The sequence below is a fragment of the Camelus dromedarius genome, chromosome 2, assembly GCF_036321535.1.
Source record: "Camelus dromedarius isolate mCamDro1 chromosome 2, mCamDro1.pat, whole genome shotgun sequence".
NCBI lineage: Eukaryota > Metazoa > Chordata > Mammalia > Artiodactyla > Camelidae > Camelus > Camelus dromedarius.
The window spans coordinates 115,804,480-115,824,104 of record NC_087437.1 but is presented as its reverse complement, the minus strand read 5'-3'; the positions used below and the strand labels follow the sequence as shown (position 1 = coordinate 115,824,104).

The 19,625-nt window shown below is 44.3% G+C and overlaps 1 protein-coding gene across 1 annotated transcript in view; it reads left to right on the top strand.

Moving 5' to 3' along the window:
- The window catches only part of KCNJ6 (potassium inwardly rectifying channel subfamily J member 6), a 256,348-nt gene that overhangs the window by 157,306 nt on the left and 79,417 nt on the right, over positions 1–19,625 (top strand). The gene's annotated exons all lie outside the window — the stretch shown is intronic.

Genomic DNA, 19,625 nt, shown 5'->3' with positions numbered 1-19,625 from the left:
TCAGACCAGAAGCAGGTGCATCACAGAGCCCACTCCACCCAGCTCTCCCAGTGGGAGCAGTTTGAACCATCCCCCTACTCTCTGCCCTCATAGGAGGAAACCCACCCCACCCAGTTTATAAAGTATCCCCAGACGGTGAAATCATTAAGAAAGGAAAAGGATATCCCTGGAACCTGGCAAATAGAGAACCAGATACACATCCAACCTAGAGATGCAGATTCTGCTTGCCAGCAGCTCGGAGCCTCGGGTGGGCAACACACAGTGACTCCAGCAAATGAGGAAAACACTTAAGACACAAGAGACTGCTGAAAATGGAGCCGGTGAGATGAGATGCCTCTCCAGTCACCTGGCAGCCTGCATCAGTCAAGTACCATCTTGAAGAGAACCCGGAAGTCTGGTTATGTTCACAGAAAACCAGGTTGCCCCAGAAGTTCCGGTGGAGGTTGACAGAAGGACCACACCTACCTGTCATTTGAGGGGGTGGGGAGCCATTCTCTTCCTTGAAACCTGGGGGGTTTACAAGCCTCATGGAATGGAACTGTATGCGTGAGTGGACGGTGAGCCGTGATTCTCGCATCTACTGAAAACTTGCCAAAGGCTTTTGATAACTTGTGGCAAAAATTATATTTGATTTTCTTTCTGGAGAAAATAAGATGCAGTTTACTTCGCTGGATAGAGACCATCCAAAAATACATCAAGCTGCCTTTTAAAAGAAATTTCTTATTTCATCCTAAAAAACAATGGTGGATGGGAAGTATTTTTCAGGATGAAAGCTGGTGGGGTAAGTTGTCTACCACCAGTCCTTGGAGGAAGGACCTCGAGACGTGGGGGAGGAAGGTCAGTAGCCCAAGATCAGTGACCACGTGTTTATCTGAGGACTTGAGTCTCCAGACCCCAAATCCAGATCGTTTCCCTTCCACAAAGCCCTGGGTAGGGACATGCCGGCTCCTAGGTGTTAAAGTAATGACTGAGGGAACTCTTCTCTTCAAAAGACTCTGAAATGCCAACTGCGGGTTTCTCCAGAACAACGTGGATTTAATGAAGTGCAAAATGTAGGCTTTTTGCATTCCAATCAAGTTTCACCAGGAATTTAAACCACATCTCAGTAAAAGCCATTCTGTTTTATTGATGCAGGAATTAGTGTAATCACTGAAATACATTCGGAGGATACAAGCCTTCATGGGAAAAGAGGACGTGGGCATTAATCTGTTCAAATTGCTAACATTTAAACTCGAAGTGCAAAGTTAAATGACTTGATGCCTATGGGTTGCGTAGTAAAGGTGATGTTGATACAGAAAACAGTACAGAGAAATTACCATTTTCTTGTAAAAATTAAACATACCTTGTTAAAGCAAAGAAAATACCCTGAATCCTGCTCTCCAGGCCCCATTTTTTGTTGTTGTTGTTGTTGTTTTTTGTTTTTTTTTTTTTTTGCTGGTAGCAGGTGGAACCCCCCAACAGGTGTTTAACTGTGGGGACCAGTTATCCTGAACCATCAATTACCTGGTCACTGCTCAAAGACACTTTTCCTTCTGAAACCCAATTATTGTCGCCCTCAGGAGCAGGGCAGCAGAGGAAAGGAAATTCAATTTTCCACTCACAAGAATTCTTAACAGAAAGAGGTTTGTGGGAAGTGGGCTGAAACATTTGGCTAAAATTGGAACTCTGGCTAACGTTGAGGGCTGGATTCACTGGTCCTTCCTCTGCTGGGAAAATCCACAAGGTGGCGTGGTTTGAGCAAAACCTACCCCCAGTCTTGCGCCAGAAAATGTACAGGGAAACCTGCCCTTCAGTCAGGGAGGGACCTGTTACTCTGAAAGAGCTTCCCCTGTCCTTCCCCTAGAGCGTACCAAGCCCTTGGAAAATTTGCGTCTCACAAGTCTAATATCCGAGAGAGGCTGTCTCAGATCTCAGCTCTCTTAGAAAACTAAGAAACCACTCTCTCTCCTCTTCCGTCCCCTCCTCATCTCTCCTCAAGGCTGGAAAGTCAGATCTGTTGTGTGGGCTCTCCAGGTTGGGTGACCACCGTGCATGGACAGGGAGAAGGAAGGACTGGAGAGGCTGTCCCCCTTCTGAGCTGGACAGTGCTTGTCACCCCTTCTGTGTCCGGCATGGTGCCTTCAGCAGACAGGACTCAACCCTCTGGACCTCTATTGCCTCGCCTGTAATTTGGGTCCACACTTCCTGGTGGCTGTGGTGCCCCGCCCAGTACTTGGCACATAGTAGATGTTCATTCAGTAAAGGCTGGCTTTCGTGTCCCACGTTTTTCAAGATGCCTTTGCTAATTATTAGTCTGACCACTGCCAACCTCTGTCTCTGACATGCTAGAATGTTCTTAGTCTCTCATCCACCATGTAGAAGGCAAGTGCACATGGATAAGGGACAGTGTGCAATCCTGTGTCACCAAGCGGGCTCCTAGCTTCCAGATGGGTCTACCCATCTGTGTCTCAGATTGCATCTGAATTTCTCACAGTTTCCAGGACAATGTTGAGCTTATAAAAATAGTGGCTGTTATAGCTACAAATTGTGTACCTTCCTCGACCCAGACACTGTCATAATTGCCACCATTTGTTCCAGGTATGCTATATACCAGGTGATCTATTTCTTTTCCACAGTAACCCCGCAAAGGAGGTCTTATTATTCTCGTTTTATAATTGAGGAAACTGACATTCAGAGACAGAAGTGCCCTGAGCAAATGCACACAGATGGGAGATGGGAAAGCCAGGTTCCAGCCAGGTCTGCCCACCACCAAAGCCCATCACCTTGTCACAGTCCACACTGCCCAGTGGGCATTACATCATTTCATTCTTCCATCAGCCCAGCAGGGGAGAATTTCACCCCATTTAGCAAATGAATGACCTATGACTTGAGGTCCCCGGGCTGGTGGGCAGTCGAGCAGGGATGCCCCAGGTCTGGCTGAGGCTAAGCCCACACTGGAGTCATCGGGAGCAGTGGGGGATTCTCACTCCAGAAGCAAACCACCAAGTCCAAGGCCTCTGAAGGAGGGAAAAGCCTGAGGCAGCCACCTCCTCAGAGAACAGGGGAGGTGGGAGACCTCACACTGGATTCCATGTTCTCAGAGCTCACGCTGGCTCTGCTTCCTGGCAAGTCAGTTGGCTTCCTTGGGCCTCACTTTCTTTGTGTGTAATAAAAAGGAGAAGAATGAAATAAATGATGCTTACAGTTCCAGGACTGCTGGCTAGGCAGGCAAAGCACAGACTGGACCTCAGCCCTCTTGCTTCCCTCCTCGTGCAGTGCACAACCTACACAACTGTATGCTGCGATCCTGAGAGGTTCATAATGGTTCTAACTATCCAGGGTCCTGCTTCTTGAAATCCCATGAGAAGAGAAATCAGGGTATTGAATGTCATTCTCCTTCGTCCTTTCCTACTCTACTCTAGGCATTGAAATTCCACAATTTACAAAGTCATATCCATGTACTGAGCAGCCAACGTTAGTCCTCTGACCTTGCAGTAGGTACTAGACACTCTAAATATGGGTTCACATTGTAGAGCACCCCCAGCTAAGATTGTAAAAGGAACCTTTGACTTTTAGTCACTGTCATATGGTCCCAGTGGAACGACAGAGCCGTACTGCTACACACACGTGCGATTTCAAACTTGCCAGTCTGTCCGGATTTCAGATTATAGTAGTCCCCACGGTCACAACAGCTCAAGGTCAGGACAAATAAAAACCACTCACCTTCCCATGACACATCAGGCGTCAGTGACAAGCATCACCACCAGCCCCCAGGGAGGGAAAATCTTCAGATAAGAACTTACTCAGAAAGACAGGCATCAGGGCAAGGGGCCGAAAGCTAACTATTGACTTTGAACTTCAAGCACCGCCTGAAACTACAGGTCTGAATTGGCTCTCAAACGTGTACCAGTCGTAAATGGGAGCGTAAATTGAACAATTCTGGGATGAGTGTAGCAGGAAAGCCCCACCCTGTCCTCAGTCTGGAGCACCACTGCCTGAAATTCATTATCCCTGTTTGTAAACCTTTTCCTGAAGTAAGACAAGAATTCATTTTAGAAGGTAATCATCTCCTTTCATTTGGAAAATAGATATGCTTTTCTTTTTGCTAACACAATTTACTTTTCTACTGTGGTAAAATCTCTACAATATAAATTTTACCATATCATCCATTGTATATAGTCTACAGTTCTGTGGCATTAAGGACATTCGTACTGCTGGGCAACCATCACCATCATCCATCCACTGAACACATCATCTTCCCAAATGGAAACTCTGTGCCTTCTAACTCTCACTCCCCATCCCCTCCTCCCCCAGCCCCTGGTCACCACCATTCTACTTTCTGTGTCTATGGATCTGACTCCTCTAGGGACCTTGTATAAGTGGACTCATACAATATTTGCCCTTTTGTGACTATTTGACTTAGCACAATGTCCTCTAGATTCATCCATGTTGTAGCCTGTGTCCAAATTCCCTTCCTTTTCAAGGCTGAATATTACTCCATTGTATGTATAGACCACATTCTGCTTATCCATTCATCTGTTGATGAACACTTCAGCTGCTTCCACCTTTTGGCTATGGTAAATACTGCTGCTGTGAACAGGAGTGTGCAAATGTCTGATTACAGGTGCTTTTCTTGCCCAGTAAGGATGGGGAAGGCTTTGGCTGACCTGTGATTATGCAGAGCCCCTTTGAAGCTCCGCCATGACACAAAGCCCAAGAGAGATGCTGCCCACATTCCCTTCCCACCTCCCTTCCTCTCCACATCACACCGACCTCTCAGGGGGAAGCTGCATCCTTTTTTCCGTACATGTCCACCCCTCCACCTTTGCTCTTGATGGCACTTTGGATTGACTTCCATTCCACAGACACCACCTTCCCCACTCCCCTCTTCTTTCTAGGGTCAACCTCTCCCCTCTGGCTTCATCTGAGCATGTAAATGTGCTCAAAACTCCCCCGGCTCAAGGTCCTCCACTGTTCTGGAGGTCAGAGTCTGAAATTAAGGTGTCAGCAGGGCCGCGCTCGCTCTGAAATCTCTAGGGTAGAATCCCGCCTTGGCTGTCACCTTCTAGCCTTCCCAGCTGCTCCTTGCCTGTGGCCGCATCACTCCCATCCCCGCCTCTGTCATCACAGCACCTTCTCTGCGTCTCTGTATGTCCTTTCCTGTCTCTTGGGAGAATGCTCTAATTGGATTTGAGGCGCACCCTAATCCGGTATGATATCATCTTGATCCATATTTTACTTACATCAGCAAGACTCTACTTTCAAATAAAGTCACATGCTGAGGTTCGGGTGGACATGAATTTGGTGGGGACACCATTCAACTCACTGCACTGGTGAATCCGTCACCAAACCCAGTGGGCGTGGTTCAGTAGCTGTACACCGCATTTGTTCTGGTTATTTAAAACAGAAATAGCTTTATGTGTCCTACTGATTTTTAGATGATAGAAATATTAAGGGAAAGTTTAGATAGAAAAAAATGAAAGAAAGCAAAAACATCCACAAACTTGCAACTCAGAGGCTGATCTACATGAAGGTTTTGGATGACATTCTTCTACACACACATATAACTGCCAGAAGGCAGTGAGTGCAGGGTAGACTGTACACTTTATTCTGCTTTTCCACTTAACGCCGTGGCATAGACAACCTGCCCGGTTGATAAACACATACCCTATCATCCAATAAATAGGTGCTGGGGCATGCTGCATGCCAGGTACTTTTTCCAGGGCCTGAGATCCAACAGCCAATAAAACACACATAGATCTCTGCCCTAGGGGAACTTCATTTCTGATGAGGCAACAGACAAAAAAATGAATGTAATAAGTAACTTCTTTCATGCTGGAAGGTGAAAAGTGCTGGATAAGAAGCAAACAGTAGCACAAGGAAGAGAGATGTGAGTACCGGGCAGCAGTGAGTGCGACTAGAAGTTCATCCAATCGCAAAATACTGGGAAATCATTTTTAATGACCGTGTAGTACTCCGTTGATTATATCTGCCACAGTATGTTTAACCAGTGCTCTGTGGATATTTGAGTTGTTTCTAATTTTTTGTTATTATAAAAGAGGCTGCAATGTGCCTGGACTACAATAGATGGACACTTGTAAAATTTTCTTGGGATAAATGTCTTAACCCAGAATTGCTCATACAAGGCATCTAATCATTTCTAAATTGTGAGACCTCCTGTCCCTCTGTCCTCCAGAAAGACTTTGCCAGTTCTCACATCTGGTAATACACGCAAGTTCACAAGTCCACTGCCCCTCCCAGGACGTATACTCCACATAATGTATTTGTGATTTATTTTTAATGTCACCAACTTTAGAGGATAAACAATGTTATTTTGCACTGCTTTTACTTTGCCATGGTTGAACAGTCCTTCCATATGCTTTTTAGCTCTGTGTATTTCTTCTCTTATAAACTCCTTATTCATTTCTTTGATCATTTTTTTCCATGGGGGTATTTATTGCTTTTGAAAATTGGGAACATATATGTTATGCGTTGCAAATACTTTTCATGGTTTGTCTTATTACTTTTTTTTAACAGACATTTATAATTTTTATGTTGGCAACAATAACAGTGTTCTAAAACAGTTTCTGGATTCCAATCATGGTTAGAAAGGCTTTCTCAACTCTGAGAATGATAAAAATACTCACATCTTCTACTCCTTCTATAGTTTTTTTTTTTTCTGCATTTAAATCCTTAATCTATTTGGAATTTATTCTGATCTGTGGAGTAAAGAAGGGACTCATCATTTTTCTTTCGAGTGAACAGCCAGCTGTCCCCACAGCATGTGCCAAATGCCCTCTTTGTCTGTCCCCCAAGATGCCAGTCCCACCTGCCACTTGGCTTCCTGCCTGACCCTCCCCCTTCTTTTCACATCTTTCATCCTTTCCTCAGCACCCACTCTGGGTTCTGTACTTCCGACTTCATATTGTAATTGTTTCCAGAACCTGTCTTTCTATTCACTCCACAGTCTCCTGGGGAAGCCTGCATCCCTGCCCATAGTGACACTTCCACTCGTCTGTACTGACAACCTCCAAATCTAGAGCTCAGTCCAGGTCACTGATAAGTTTCAACACCACGCCCCTGACTTCCCACAGGGGAGCGCTCACCTGGGTGTCCACAGACACTTTAAACTGAAACAACCCAAACCACATCTGCTTCTGCCTCCTGGTCTCAACCACCCTGCCATCCCCCATTCACCTGGCCACTCCTTCCCATAGCCACTAATCTCCAAATTATGTCAGCTTTACTCCTTATTCAGCCCCACGTCCACTGCCACCCCTTCACCCTCATGGCTGCTCCCTTAATCCAGCACCCCACCATTTCTCCTTCTTACTAGCATCCTCCTAACCTGGACTTCAGCAAACTATAGCCCAGTGAGTCAAATCCAGCCTACAGCCTCCTTCTGGGCTGCCCATGACCCAAAGAATAATTTTACATTTTTAAAGCATTGTTAAAAGTTAAGAAAAAAAAAAGAGTATGCAACAGAGACCTATGTTGCCTGCAAAGTCTGAAATACTCATTATTGGCTCTTTGCTGAAGAAGCGTGTAGACCCTTACCTCTAACCCACACGCCTTTTAGTGGTCTTAGACACCCAGGCACTCTGTATGCCCATTGCTTCTCCCCCTAAAATCACCCCATGGGCTTTACTTAACGATTTTCTTAGATTCAGGTGAAGCAACTGTCTCGGCTTCTATGTTGCCAGGTATATGGGATGGGACACCTTCAGATCAAGTACTTGACGATTATTTAGCTCCTGGGCGCTAAATTCCGTAAGTCACATGCCAGAAGGGTCTCAACGTTTTATTTGAAAATATCTCTTTTTTCCCCTTTCTGATGATAGAAGTCATACAAAGTCATTCTAGAAAATTTGGGGAAATCAGAATGTTTAAAAGGAGTATTAAAATCGCCCACAGCCCCCCTCTGAGAAGTTTCCTATTAACATTTTTTTAACATTTTTTATTGATTTATAATCATTTTACAATGTTTTGTCAAATTCCAGTGTTCAGCACAATTTTTCAGTTTTTCATGGACATATACACACTCATTGTCACATTTTTTTCTCTGTGAGTTATCATAACATTTTGTGTATATTTCCCTGTGCTATACAGTGTAGTCTATTCTACAATTTTGAAATCCCAGTCTATCCCTTCCCACCCTCCACCCCCCTGGTAACCACAAGTCTGTATTCTCTGTCTGTGAGTCTATTTCTGTCCTTTATTTACACTTTGTTTTTGTTTGTTTGTTTGTTTTTGTTTTTGTTTTTTAGATCCCACATATGAGCTATCTCATATGGTATTTTTCTTTCTCTTTCTGGCTTACTTCACTTAGAATGACATTCTCCAGGAGCATCCATGTTGCTGCAAATGGCATTATGTTGTCGGTTTTTATGGCTGAGTAGTATTCCATTGTATAAATATACCAAATCTTCTTCATCCAGTCACCTGTTGATGGACATTTAGGCTGTTTCCATGTTTTGGCTATTGTTAATAGTGCTGCTATGAACATTGGGGTGCAGGTGTCATCCTGAAGTAGATTTCCTTCTGGATACAAGCCCAGGAGTGGGATTCCTGGGTCATATGGTAAGTCTATTCCTAATCTTTTGAGGAATCTCCACACTGTTTTCCATAGTGGCTGCACCAAACTTCATTCCCACCAGCAGTGTAGGAGGGTTCCCCTTTCTCCACAGCCTCTCCAGCATTTGTCATTTGTGGATTATTGAATGACGGCCATTCTGACTGGTGTGAGGTGATACCTCATTGTAGTTTTGATTTGCATTTCTCTGATAATTAGTGATATTGAGCATTTTTTCATGTGCTTTTTGATCATTTGTATGTCTTCCTTGGAGAATTGCTTGTTTAGGTCTTCTGCCCATTTTTGGATTGGGTTGTTTATTTTTTTTCTTATTGAGTCATATGAGCTGCTTATATATTCTGGAGATCAAGCCTTTGTCGGTTTCACTTGCAAAAATTTTCTCCCATTCCGTAGGTTTTCTTCTTGTTTTATTTCTGGTTTCCTTTGCTGTGCAGAAGCTTGTAAGTTTCATTAGGTCCCATTTGTTTATTCTTGCTTTTATTTTTCTAGGAGAAAATTTTTGAAATGTATGTCAGATAATGTTTTGCCTATATTTTCCTCTAAGAGGTTTATTGTATCTTGTCTTATGTTTAAGTCTTTAATCCATTTTGAGTTGATTTTTGTATATGGTGTAAGGGAGTGTTCTAGCTTCATTGTTTTACATGCTGCTGTCCAGTTTTCCCAACACCATTTGCTGGAGAGACTGTCTTTATTCCATTGTATATTCTTGCCTCCTTTGTCAAAGATGAGTTGACCAAAAGTTTGTGGATTCATTTCTGGGCTCTCTATTCTGTTCCATTGGTCTATATGTCTGTTTTGGTACCAATACCATGCTGTCTTGATGACTGTAGCTCTATAGTATTGTCTGAAGTCTGGGAGAGTTATTCCTCCAGCCTCTTTCTTTCTCTTCAGTAATGCTTTGGCAATTCTAGGTCTTTGATGGTTCCATATGAATTTTATTATGATTTTTTCTAGTTCTGTGAAATATGTCCTGGGTAATTGGATAGGGATTGCATTAAATCTGTAGATTGCCTTGGGCAGTGTGACCATTTTAACAATATTGATTCTTCCAATCCAAGAGCATGGAATATCTTTCCATTTTTTAAAGTCTTCTTTAATTTCCTTCATCAATGGTTTATAGTTTTCTGTGTATAATTCTTTCACCTCCTTGGTTAGATTTATTCCCAGATATTTTATTACTTTCGGTGCTATTTTAAAGGGGATTGTTTCTTTACTTTCTTCTTCTGTTGATTTATCGTTAGTGTAAAGAAATGCAACTGATTTTTGAATGTTAATTTTGTAACCTGCTACCTTGCTGAATTCTTCAATCAGCTCTAGTAGCTTTTGTGTGGACCTTTTAGGGTTTTCTATATATAGTAACGTGTCATCAGCATATAATGACACTTTTACCTCTTCTTTTCCAATTTGGATCCCTTTTATTTCTTTCTCTTGCCTGACTGCTGTGGCTAGGACTTCCAGGACTATGTTGAATAGGAGTGGTGATAGTGGGCATCCTTGTCTTGTCCCAGATTTTAGTGGGAAGCTTTTGAGTTTTTCACCGTTGAGTACTATGCTGGCTGTAGGTTTGTCATATATAGCTTTTATTATGTTGAGATATGTTCCCTCTATACCCACTTTGGCGAGAGTTTTTATCATAAATGGGTGTTGAATTTTATCAAATGCTTTTTCTGCATCGATGGAGATGATCATGTGGTTTTTGTCCTTTCTCTTGTTGATGTGATGTATTACACTGATTGATTAGCGTATGTTGAACCAGCCTTGTGTCCCTGGGATGAACCCCACTTGGTCATGATGTATAATCTTTTTTATGTGTTGTTGGATTCTATTTGCTAAAATTTTGGTGAGGATTTTGGCGCCTATGTTCATCAGTGATATTGGCCTATAATTCTCTTTTTTTGTAGTGTCTTTGCCTGGTTTTGGTATCAGGGTGATGGTGGCTTCATAGAATGAGTTTGGGAGTATTCCCTCCTTTTCAATCGTCTGGAAGAGTTTGAGAAGGACTGGTATGAGTTCTTCTTTGTATGTTTGGTAGAATTCCCCGGTGAAGCCGTCCGGTCCTGGACTTTTATTTGTAGGGAGGTTTTTAATTGCTATTTCTATTTCCTTTCTAGTGATCGGATTGTTCAAGTGTTCAGATTCTTCTTGATTCAGTTTTGGTGGACAGTATGTTTCCAGAAACTTGTTGATCTCCACTAGGTTATCCAGTTTGGTTCCATATAGTTTTTCATAATATTCTCGTATGATATTCTGTATTTCTATTTTGTTTGTTGTAATTTCTCCATTTTCCTTTCTTATTTTGCTAATTTGTGCTCTCTCTTTTTTCTTCTTTGTGAGTTTGGCCAGAGGTTTGTCGATTTTATTTACTTTTTCAAAAAACCAGCTTTTGGTTTGGTTGATTTTTTCTATGGTCTTGTTAATCTCTATTGTATTTAATTCCTCTCTGATTTTTATTATTTCCTTCCTTCTGCTGCTTTTTGGGGCTTATTGTTCTTCTTTTTCTAATTCATTCAGGTGGTGGGTTAAATTGTTTATTTGAGATTGTTCTTCTTTTTTGAGGAAGGCCTGTATCGCTATAAACTTCCCTCTTAGCACTGCCTTTGCTGTGTCCCATAGGTTTTGAGTGGTTGTGCTTTCATTATCATTTGTCTCAAGGTATTTTTTAATTTCAGCTTTGATTTCCTCATTGATCCATTGTTTTTTCAATAACATATTGTTTAATCTCCATGCTTTCCTTTTTTTCTCCTTTGTTTCTCTGTTGTTGATTTCCAGTTTCATGGCATTGTGGTCAGTAAAGATGCTTGAGATAATTTCTATCTTCTTAAAATTGTTGAGGTTTCTTTTGTGCCCAAGTACATGATCGATCCTGGAAAATGTTCCATGTGCACTTGAAAAGAATGTATATCCTATTTTTGGGGGGTGTAATGCTCTGAAAATATCCACCAAATCTAGTTTTTCTATTGTAGTATTTAATTTCTCTGTTGCCTTGTTTATTTTCTGTCTGGAAGATCTGTCTAGTGATGTTAATGCAGTGTTAAAATCTCCAACTATGATTGTATTCCCATCAATATCCCCCTTTATCTCTGTTAGTACTTCTTGTATGTACTTAGGTGCTCCTATATTGGGTGCATATATATTAACGAGTGTAATATCCTCATCATGTATCACTCCTTTAATCATTATAAAATGTCCTTCTTTATCTTTCTTTATGGCCTTTGTTTTAAAGTCTATTTTGTCTGAAATCAGTACTGCAACACCTGCTTTTTTGGCTTTTCCATTTGCATGGAATATCCTTTTCCATCCTTTCACTCTCAATCTATATGTGTCCTTCTCCCTAAAGTGGGTCTCTTGTATGCAGCATATTGAAGGTTCTTGCTTTATTATCCAGTCTGCCACTCTGTGTCTTTTGACTGGAGCATTTAGGCCATTAACATTTACAGTAATTAATGATAGATGTGTGTTTATTGCCATTTTGAACTTATCTTTGCAGTTGAATTGGTATATCCTCTTTGTTCCTTTCTTCTTCCTTTTGTGGTTTGGTAATTTTCCTTTGTATTATCATGGATTTTATTTAATTTTTGTGACTCCTTTGTAAATTTTTGGCTTGTGGTTACCCTTTTTTGTAAATCTATCAACCCATTACTATAACTGTTTTTATTAAACTGATAGTAACATGATCTCAAACACATCCTACTGTTAAAAAAATTTAAAAAAGAAAGAAAAAAATATTCTATATTTCCCTGCCTCCCTCTCCCACTCTCAGTGATTTGTATGTCTTCTTTTATAATTTCATGTTTACTTTATTTGTAATTCATGAGTTATCACCTTTCCAGTTGTGTGTTTCTCATTTCTGTAGCATCCTGCTGCTTTTCTATTTAGAATAGCCCTTTCAATATTTCTTTTAGCATGGGTTTAGTGTTGCTAAACTCCTGCAGCTTTTTTTTTGTCTGTGAAACTCTTTATTTCTCCTTCTATCCTCAAGGATAGCCTTGCTGGATAAAGGATCCTAGGCTGCATCTTTTTTTCATTCAGGGCTTTGAATATATCTTGCCACTCCCTTCTGGCCTGTAGTGTTTGTGTAGAGAAATCAGCTGAGAGCCTTATGGGGGTTCCCTTGTAACTTACTCTTTGCTTTTCTCTTGCTGCCTTTAGAATCATTTCTTTATCCTTGACTCTGGCCATCTTGATTATGATATGTCTTGGTGTGGGTCTATTTGGGTTCTTCCTGTTTGGGACCCTCTGAGCTTCCTGTACTTGGATATCTGATTCCTTCTTTAAGTTTGGGAAGTTTTCAGTCATGATTTCTTCAAAAACCTTTTCAATCCCCTTTGATCTTTCTTCTCCTTCTGGGACCCCTATTATGCGAAGATTGGGACGCTTTATATTATCCCTAGGTCCCTTATGCTATTTTCATTATTTTTTATTTGCTTCTCTTGTAGTTCTTCTGAATGGGTGCTTTCTATTGCCCTGTCTTCTAGATCACTAATTCGTTCCTCTGCATTATCTAGTCGGCTTTGCACAGCTATTAGATCATTCCTCATCTCTGTCAATGAGTTTACCCATTCTACTTGGCTCTTCTTTATAGCTTCAATTTCATTTTTGACATATTTTATATCTCTAAACACTATCTCTTTTAATTCCTTCAGCAATTCGATCACTCCTTTTTTGAAATCTTGATCTAGTAGGCTATCGATGTCTATTTTGTTGATCTTTCTTTCAGGGGATTTCTCTTGTTCTTTTAATTGGGAAAGGTTTTTCTGCTTCTTCATCTTGCTCATACCTCTCTGGCACTGTGGTTTATGGAGTATCAGTTGTTTATTTTGGTCCTTAAGGATTTTATCTATCTGATGCCTATTTAGGAATAGAACTTAGGAAAAAAAAGAAAAAAAAAAGAAGAGAGAGAGAAAGAATTTTAAAAGAAGGGAGAAAGAGGGTTTGAAAACATTGTATAATGAATAATAGAAGAGTGAGGTGAAGCAGAGTATTAATCGGGTTGAGACGTCCTTTTGAAACCTTTACAAAAAAAGGGGGAGGGGATGAATAGATGTATTTGAAACCTGTGTCTAATCAATAGCAGGACATCAAAACCCAAGAGAAATAGAAATGAATTAAGAAGTAAAGATTAAGAGAGTAATAGAAAATAGAACAGGTAAAAACAGATTAAAAAAAAGGGGGGGGGGTTGTCGGTGTTCTCCTGGAGTCTGTGTGCTTTTAACGTGAAGTCTTTCTGTCTTCGTCCTGTTTTGGAAGCTCAGCTTGCTGTTTTCAGAGGCCCTCCGTTGGCGCCCTCTTCTGTGCTGCTCCCAGCACCTGTCGGCAAGCAGATCGCGCCCCCTCCTAACACTGGGTCAGGTGTAGCTCTCCTCTGCTGTGGGCGGGCGGGTCGCTGCCCCTCCGGATGCCGCAGTCAGATGTTGCAGACTGGCCAGGTAGGAGGGTGGGTCGTGCCCCCTCCCAGCACCTCCGTCAGGAGCTGTGTTCCTGCCCGAAAGGCGGGGCGGCCGCTCTCCCTCTACCTGCGCCGCCGGTAGCTCCACTCTCTGTGCGGCTGCGAGCTCCGCCCTGGTCGGTGCTCCGCCCTGGTCGGCGCTCCGCAGGTCGGCTCGGGAAAGACCGAGGGACAGCCCTGTCCCTGCTCGGAGCCAAAACCCAGCTCCTTGTTTGTCTTTGTGGAGCAAGTTCTCTGAGGGACCAGGATGGAAGGATCCTGTCTGCCCCGGGCTGCAGGCCAGTCTCAGTCTGGCCTTTGAGGCTGCTAAGCCCTTCGGTGCGGATGCAGGTTTCGCCCCCGCCCCCGCCTGAGTGCTCAGCGCGGAGGATATGGCGGCTGTGCCTGCGCCCCGCCTCTCTTCCCCCCGAAAACTTTCCGCGGGTTTTCAGAGATGGGGGTGTGCACCCTTCCCCCGAGAGCACATCAACCTTGCTGTTTTATGGAGGGCCCAGGTTGGTCTGCCCTGTGCACCCACAGCCACGGCGCGCAGCCCCTTGCGTTCCCCCGGGGCTGCCTCCGTGCAGCCACTTCCGTCCTCCGCCCGGCTTGTGCAGCCTGGCCCTGCCCGTGGCTGCCGGCCCGCGTCTCAGGCTGGGTGTCGGGGGGACGCTCTGTGCCCGTTTATCTTAGTTCTGTTAGTCAAGGGCTGCTCTGTACAGATCCGAGCCTCGGAGGCTCCCCCTCCGTCCCGCTGGCCTCCCAGTTGGAGAGGGGAGACCCAGCGAGCGAGCGCCAGTCCTCCTTTGCCGCTCCCTCCCCGCGGGGACCCGTCCCGCGCTGCTTTGCCTTTTGTTCTTTCTTTTTTCCTTTTCTCCTACCAGATTTTTGGCGTCTTTATCTTTTGAAGAGGGCGATGTTCTGTCGGAGTTCCACAGGTGCTCTGGTTGGCTGAGTGGGTCTGTAGATGTGGGTCTTGGTGTAGATGTGGGTCTTGGTGTATTTGTGGGAGAGGGTGACCTGCGAGCATCCTTCTACTCCGCCAACTTCTCCCGGAAACCCCTATTAACATTTCTGTGTGTTTCCTTCCACTTTTTGATTCTGAACGTGAGCTTGAGATCCATCCTGTTTTTCTGTTGGGTTTTCCCCCAAAATACTAAAAATTCCGGACATGCTCTTCCCCCACCCCCAGAATTCGCATATAATCTGAAATGTAGAATGTCCCATCAGCGGAACATCCATGCCAGCCTGGGTCACCACGGCAGCCTTTCCTCCACGAACGGTGCCCAAGAAATTCTACGGGCTGCTGGGATCAGGTCCTTCCAGCTTGTAGCTCAGTCACGCGTTCTTTCTTTCAGGTGAATGTTTCAGCACCAGGCTATTTTGCACCTTAGCTAGTTTTATGTAAGTTGATCGTCTTCCTGAAAGAGAGAGAGAGAGAAAGAACAAAAGGCGGGGGGTGGAGGGACTGGCTTTTTCCTGCAGACCCACATTTACTCTAAACCAAAATACAGGAAAATAAGTCAAGTAAATCATCAAGCTCCCTGGTGCCGCTCGTCCCGTCCTTTTGCATGCTGTACAGCACTTCACAGTTAGCAGCTATTCCCTCCACATTATCTCTGGTCAAGCCACGTGCACGAGGCTGAAGGACCAGGGCGCGGGTTCTGACTTGGAGTCCGAAGTGCATGCGCATGGCTGGGGGCCCAGGGCGAGCTCTGGACAGGTGCTGGGGGCCCTAGGTGGGGGAGAAGGGGTTTGCGTCCTGGGCCGTGCAGGAACGCGGGGAGGAACGCCTGCTTTCCCCACTGCAGCTGCCTCTGGCCCCGCTGAGCAGCTCCAGTGCTCTGGCAAATGCAGTTCACATCACCCCCTCAAATTCACACCTGGGATTCCAAGAAAGAAAGAAATGTTAAGAGCTCTCATTAACACCCCTTCTGTAGCTCCCTGCGAGCCTTTGCTTTCGTGCCCACGGGTGCTGAGGCAGCTCTCAGCTCAGGCCTGGAATGGCCCTCTCTGGTCCAGGGCTCCCTGCGCGCTCTGGACAAGGCCTGGAGGCTGGGCCCCCACCCTTCCGCCCACTCCACGCCACCCTCCTCCTCGCTGGCTTCGCCTCTCCTGCCCCTTGCAACTCCTACCTCAGTTCCACCTGCTCTCCAGGGCCTCTCTCATTTCCATGGATTCGGGGTTTCTCAGCTCTGTGCCAGTTCCCCACCAGCCGCTACAGAGCGAAAGGTCCACTTTGCGCCAAACCGGCACCCACTGCGCCACTTGAAGGGGCGCCCCTGAGGCCACCTTTCCCCCACAGTCTCCCCCACAGTCTCCCCCACACTCTCAGGGAGATTTGGCTCTGTTTGCTTTCATTTTTGTTTGTTTTTCAAAAAGGCACTGAAGTAGCATATGCCTTGACTTTTTCTCCCCCAACACAAAACACAGGCATTTGATTAACGACATGCTAGTTCATTATAGACACTGTTAAAAAAACCAAATTCAAGGGAGTACATTTGAAGATCAAACTGGCTTTATTCAACGATTCATGAATCAAGCAGCTTCCCATCTAGCAAGCAGACAGGAGAGGAGCTGTACAAAATGGAAGGATTTTAAAGGCCTAAAGCGGATGGGACAGAAGTCATAGCCAAGAAAGGACTGTTCAGGCTGGATCAGCAAGACAGGGGTCTCTGGGGTAGATTACCTCACCAGTGGCCAGGAAATTCCAGACTGACTGGTTCAAGGTCACATTCCTGGGAGAGACTGAAAGTGTAATTAGAATAAGTACTCAGTCTGGGTTGGCAAACCGAGGGCTTAGCACAAGGGACTCCATCTTGGGACCCTTACTTCTTTTTAACACCAAACCCAAACACCCCATCTTTACTTTCTTCCTTTCTGCTTGCTCTTTCCCACACTAGCCCCCTGAGAATGCTTCTGTCTGCTCACCTGTGTGGGTATGACTCCCCGTAAAATGAGAGATAAGGCTCGATTTGATAATAGACACAAAATACATAACTGCTCAAACATGATTTTTTTTTTTCTTGTTTCTAGTTGGATGGCAGCTCTCTGCCACCAGCTTGGGGCCCAGGCCCCTCCATCTCGTGACTCCATCATCCCCTGTAGTAGGAGCAAGTCATGGGAGGAGGCATATCCAACACTGAAGGCCTCAGCTCAGAAGGGCACACGCGCTCCAGATGGGCCAGAACTTGGCTCGTGGCTGCCCCTCAATGCAAAGGATGCTGGGAAGTGTGGCCCAGTCCTGAGCTAGGAAAACAGAAAAAAACACCTTTGGAGGATGAACTGGCAGGCTCCCAGGACTGCCCAGAGCACTTATCTCTCTCCACTCGCTCATTAATCGTTCAAACACCCCATCTTGCAGGGGGGTGCTAGCGGTGAGCATAAACATCACCCATGACCTCCATCCAGATCCCCCACACTCCCCTCATCCTATCCTAACCTCAGCTGCCTCCTTTGACTCCTGTCCTGGTATCTATTCCAAGAAAAAGAAAAAAAGAAAGAAACACACACACACACACACACACACACACACTCAGGGCTACTGAGGGTAGTCTAAAAGTTAAAGCTGTCACACCAAACATCAGGCTCTCAGACCAGATGCTGCCTCTTCTTTGTGCTGAAATATAAAAACAAGTCTGTGGGACTGGTGATTAACGAAACTATCCAACCAAGAGCAGGGTTAATCCATAAATTAAGTTGGTATCACTCAAGCCCCGTCCCCAGCTGTCTTCTTATTCAGGTAAATGTTTTCTCAACAGACTGTTTCTCCTTTAACCAAGGCGGGGAAATGCACAGCTAAGTCCGAGGACACAGGATGAAAGCCTGGGGGAAGAAACTGCCTGTACAACTTTTAGAAAGCTTCAAAATTATTGACTGAGGAATTTCATATAGTATTTTATAGGTGTTTCAGAACAGTATCTGTTCCAAATGTCCCTTTGCACTCAGATTCTGGGAGAGTTTTCTTAATGCTTTGCATTAATCATAAAAGCCATCAGAAAGAAAATAACCATAAGTCAAAAACGCAAATGTTAAATGATGAGGCAGAAACCAAATCAAATGTGTAAACACATAGAAAGAGAAAGAACATTTCCCCCACACTTTTTTTAACCTTGGCATTGAATCAACCATTAGGGTCTAATGCGTGCATACCTACCAATAAAAACCATGATTTTTTAACTCTGAAATTTAACTGACAACTTAAAGAGCTCACTCAGAATACTTACCCCTAAGTATACGGACAGAAGCGAAGGAAGCATTTATTACAAAGGAATGTTTATTACATGCCTGTTCCAGGCAGGTATACATCATGTGTGTGGTTTTGTTTAACTTTATAAAACCCTGTGAATTGGCTATCATGATTACCATTTTGTAAATGTGGAAACTGAAGATCTATGAATTCATATAGTGTATTAGTCTACTCAGCCTGCCATAACAGTGTCGACTGAAAAAAATGCACACCCTAAAATATGAGAATTGTGTTTTATTCGGCGGATTTTCTGAAGATTTCAAACCCAGGAGACAGCCTCTCAGATAGGTCTAGAGGGACTGCTTGAAGAGGTAAGGGAGGAGCTAGAATATATAGGATTCTTTGCAACAAAGACCAGGTAGTCAGAACATCAAAAGATTACTGTTAATTAAAGAAAACCAGACATCTCAAGTTAAGAAATTTAGCCCTTTTATGTGTCTGGGAAGATGCAAGACTCCAGGCACATTGAAATCATTCCTTTGCTATACACCTCAGCTGTCTAGGGCCAGTGTCCCCTTCCTTCTCATCCCGAGTCCCCTCTGGAAGCACCACTGGGGGTGGCTGCAGAGGCCGAGGGCTTCGCGCCGGGCAGTGCATCTTTATCCATCCTGAGTTCCCTCAGGGCTCACAGTCTGGCCGTGCTGTCTTGATGGCTGCAACACCCTTTGTTTACTGACGTGTTAGGCAATATTTTCCACTCACAGCAGAATACCAGACACCGGGGGACTTAAATAACAGTGCTTTATTTTCTCACGGTTCTGGGGGCTGCAAGTTTAAGATCAAGGTGCTGGCAGGGCTGGTTTCTGGTGACCTCTGAAAGGTCTGGAAGACCTCTCTCCCTGCCTTTCCTCTGCGTGCTCACCCCTGCTGTCCCTTCCTCTTCTTATAAGAACACCAGCCCTATTGAATTAAGGCTCCACCCTTATGACCTCACTTCACCTTAATTTCGTCCTTCAAGTCTCCATTTCCAAAAATGTCACATAGTGGGGTTAAGACTTCAACATATGGATTTGGGGGGATACAGTTCAGTCCATAACAGGCAGCCTGTCCGAGAGCCCACAATGGCTAAGTGGCAGAACCAAAACTGTCTGAATCTAAACATTTCTTTATCCAGAGTGCGCTGCCTTTCCCATGCCACAGCATCTCAGATAGAACAGGGAGACATCCCGCTGTAAGGACTGGTTCTGAGGACTTGCTGGCAGGGAGACAGCTTCACAGCAGTAAGCTCTGTCCTGGTGGGAAGGGCAGTGAAGTCCTTACACAAGCTAGAGCTCAGAGCACAGAGGTCCAAGGCAGCCTGCCCAGGTGATGCAAAAAAAAAAAAAAGCTTCATCTACTCTGTTAATAGGTACACAAATGGTATTTGTTTTCCTACCATG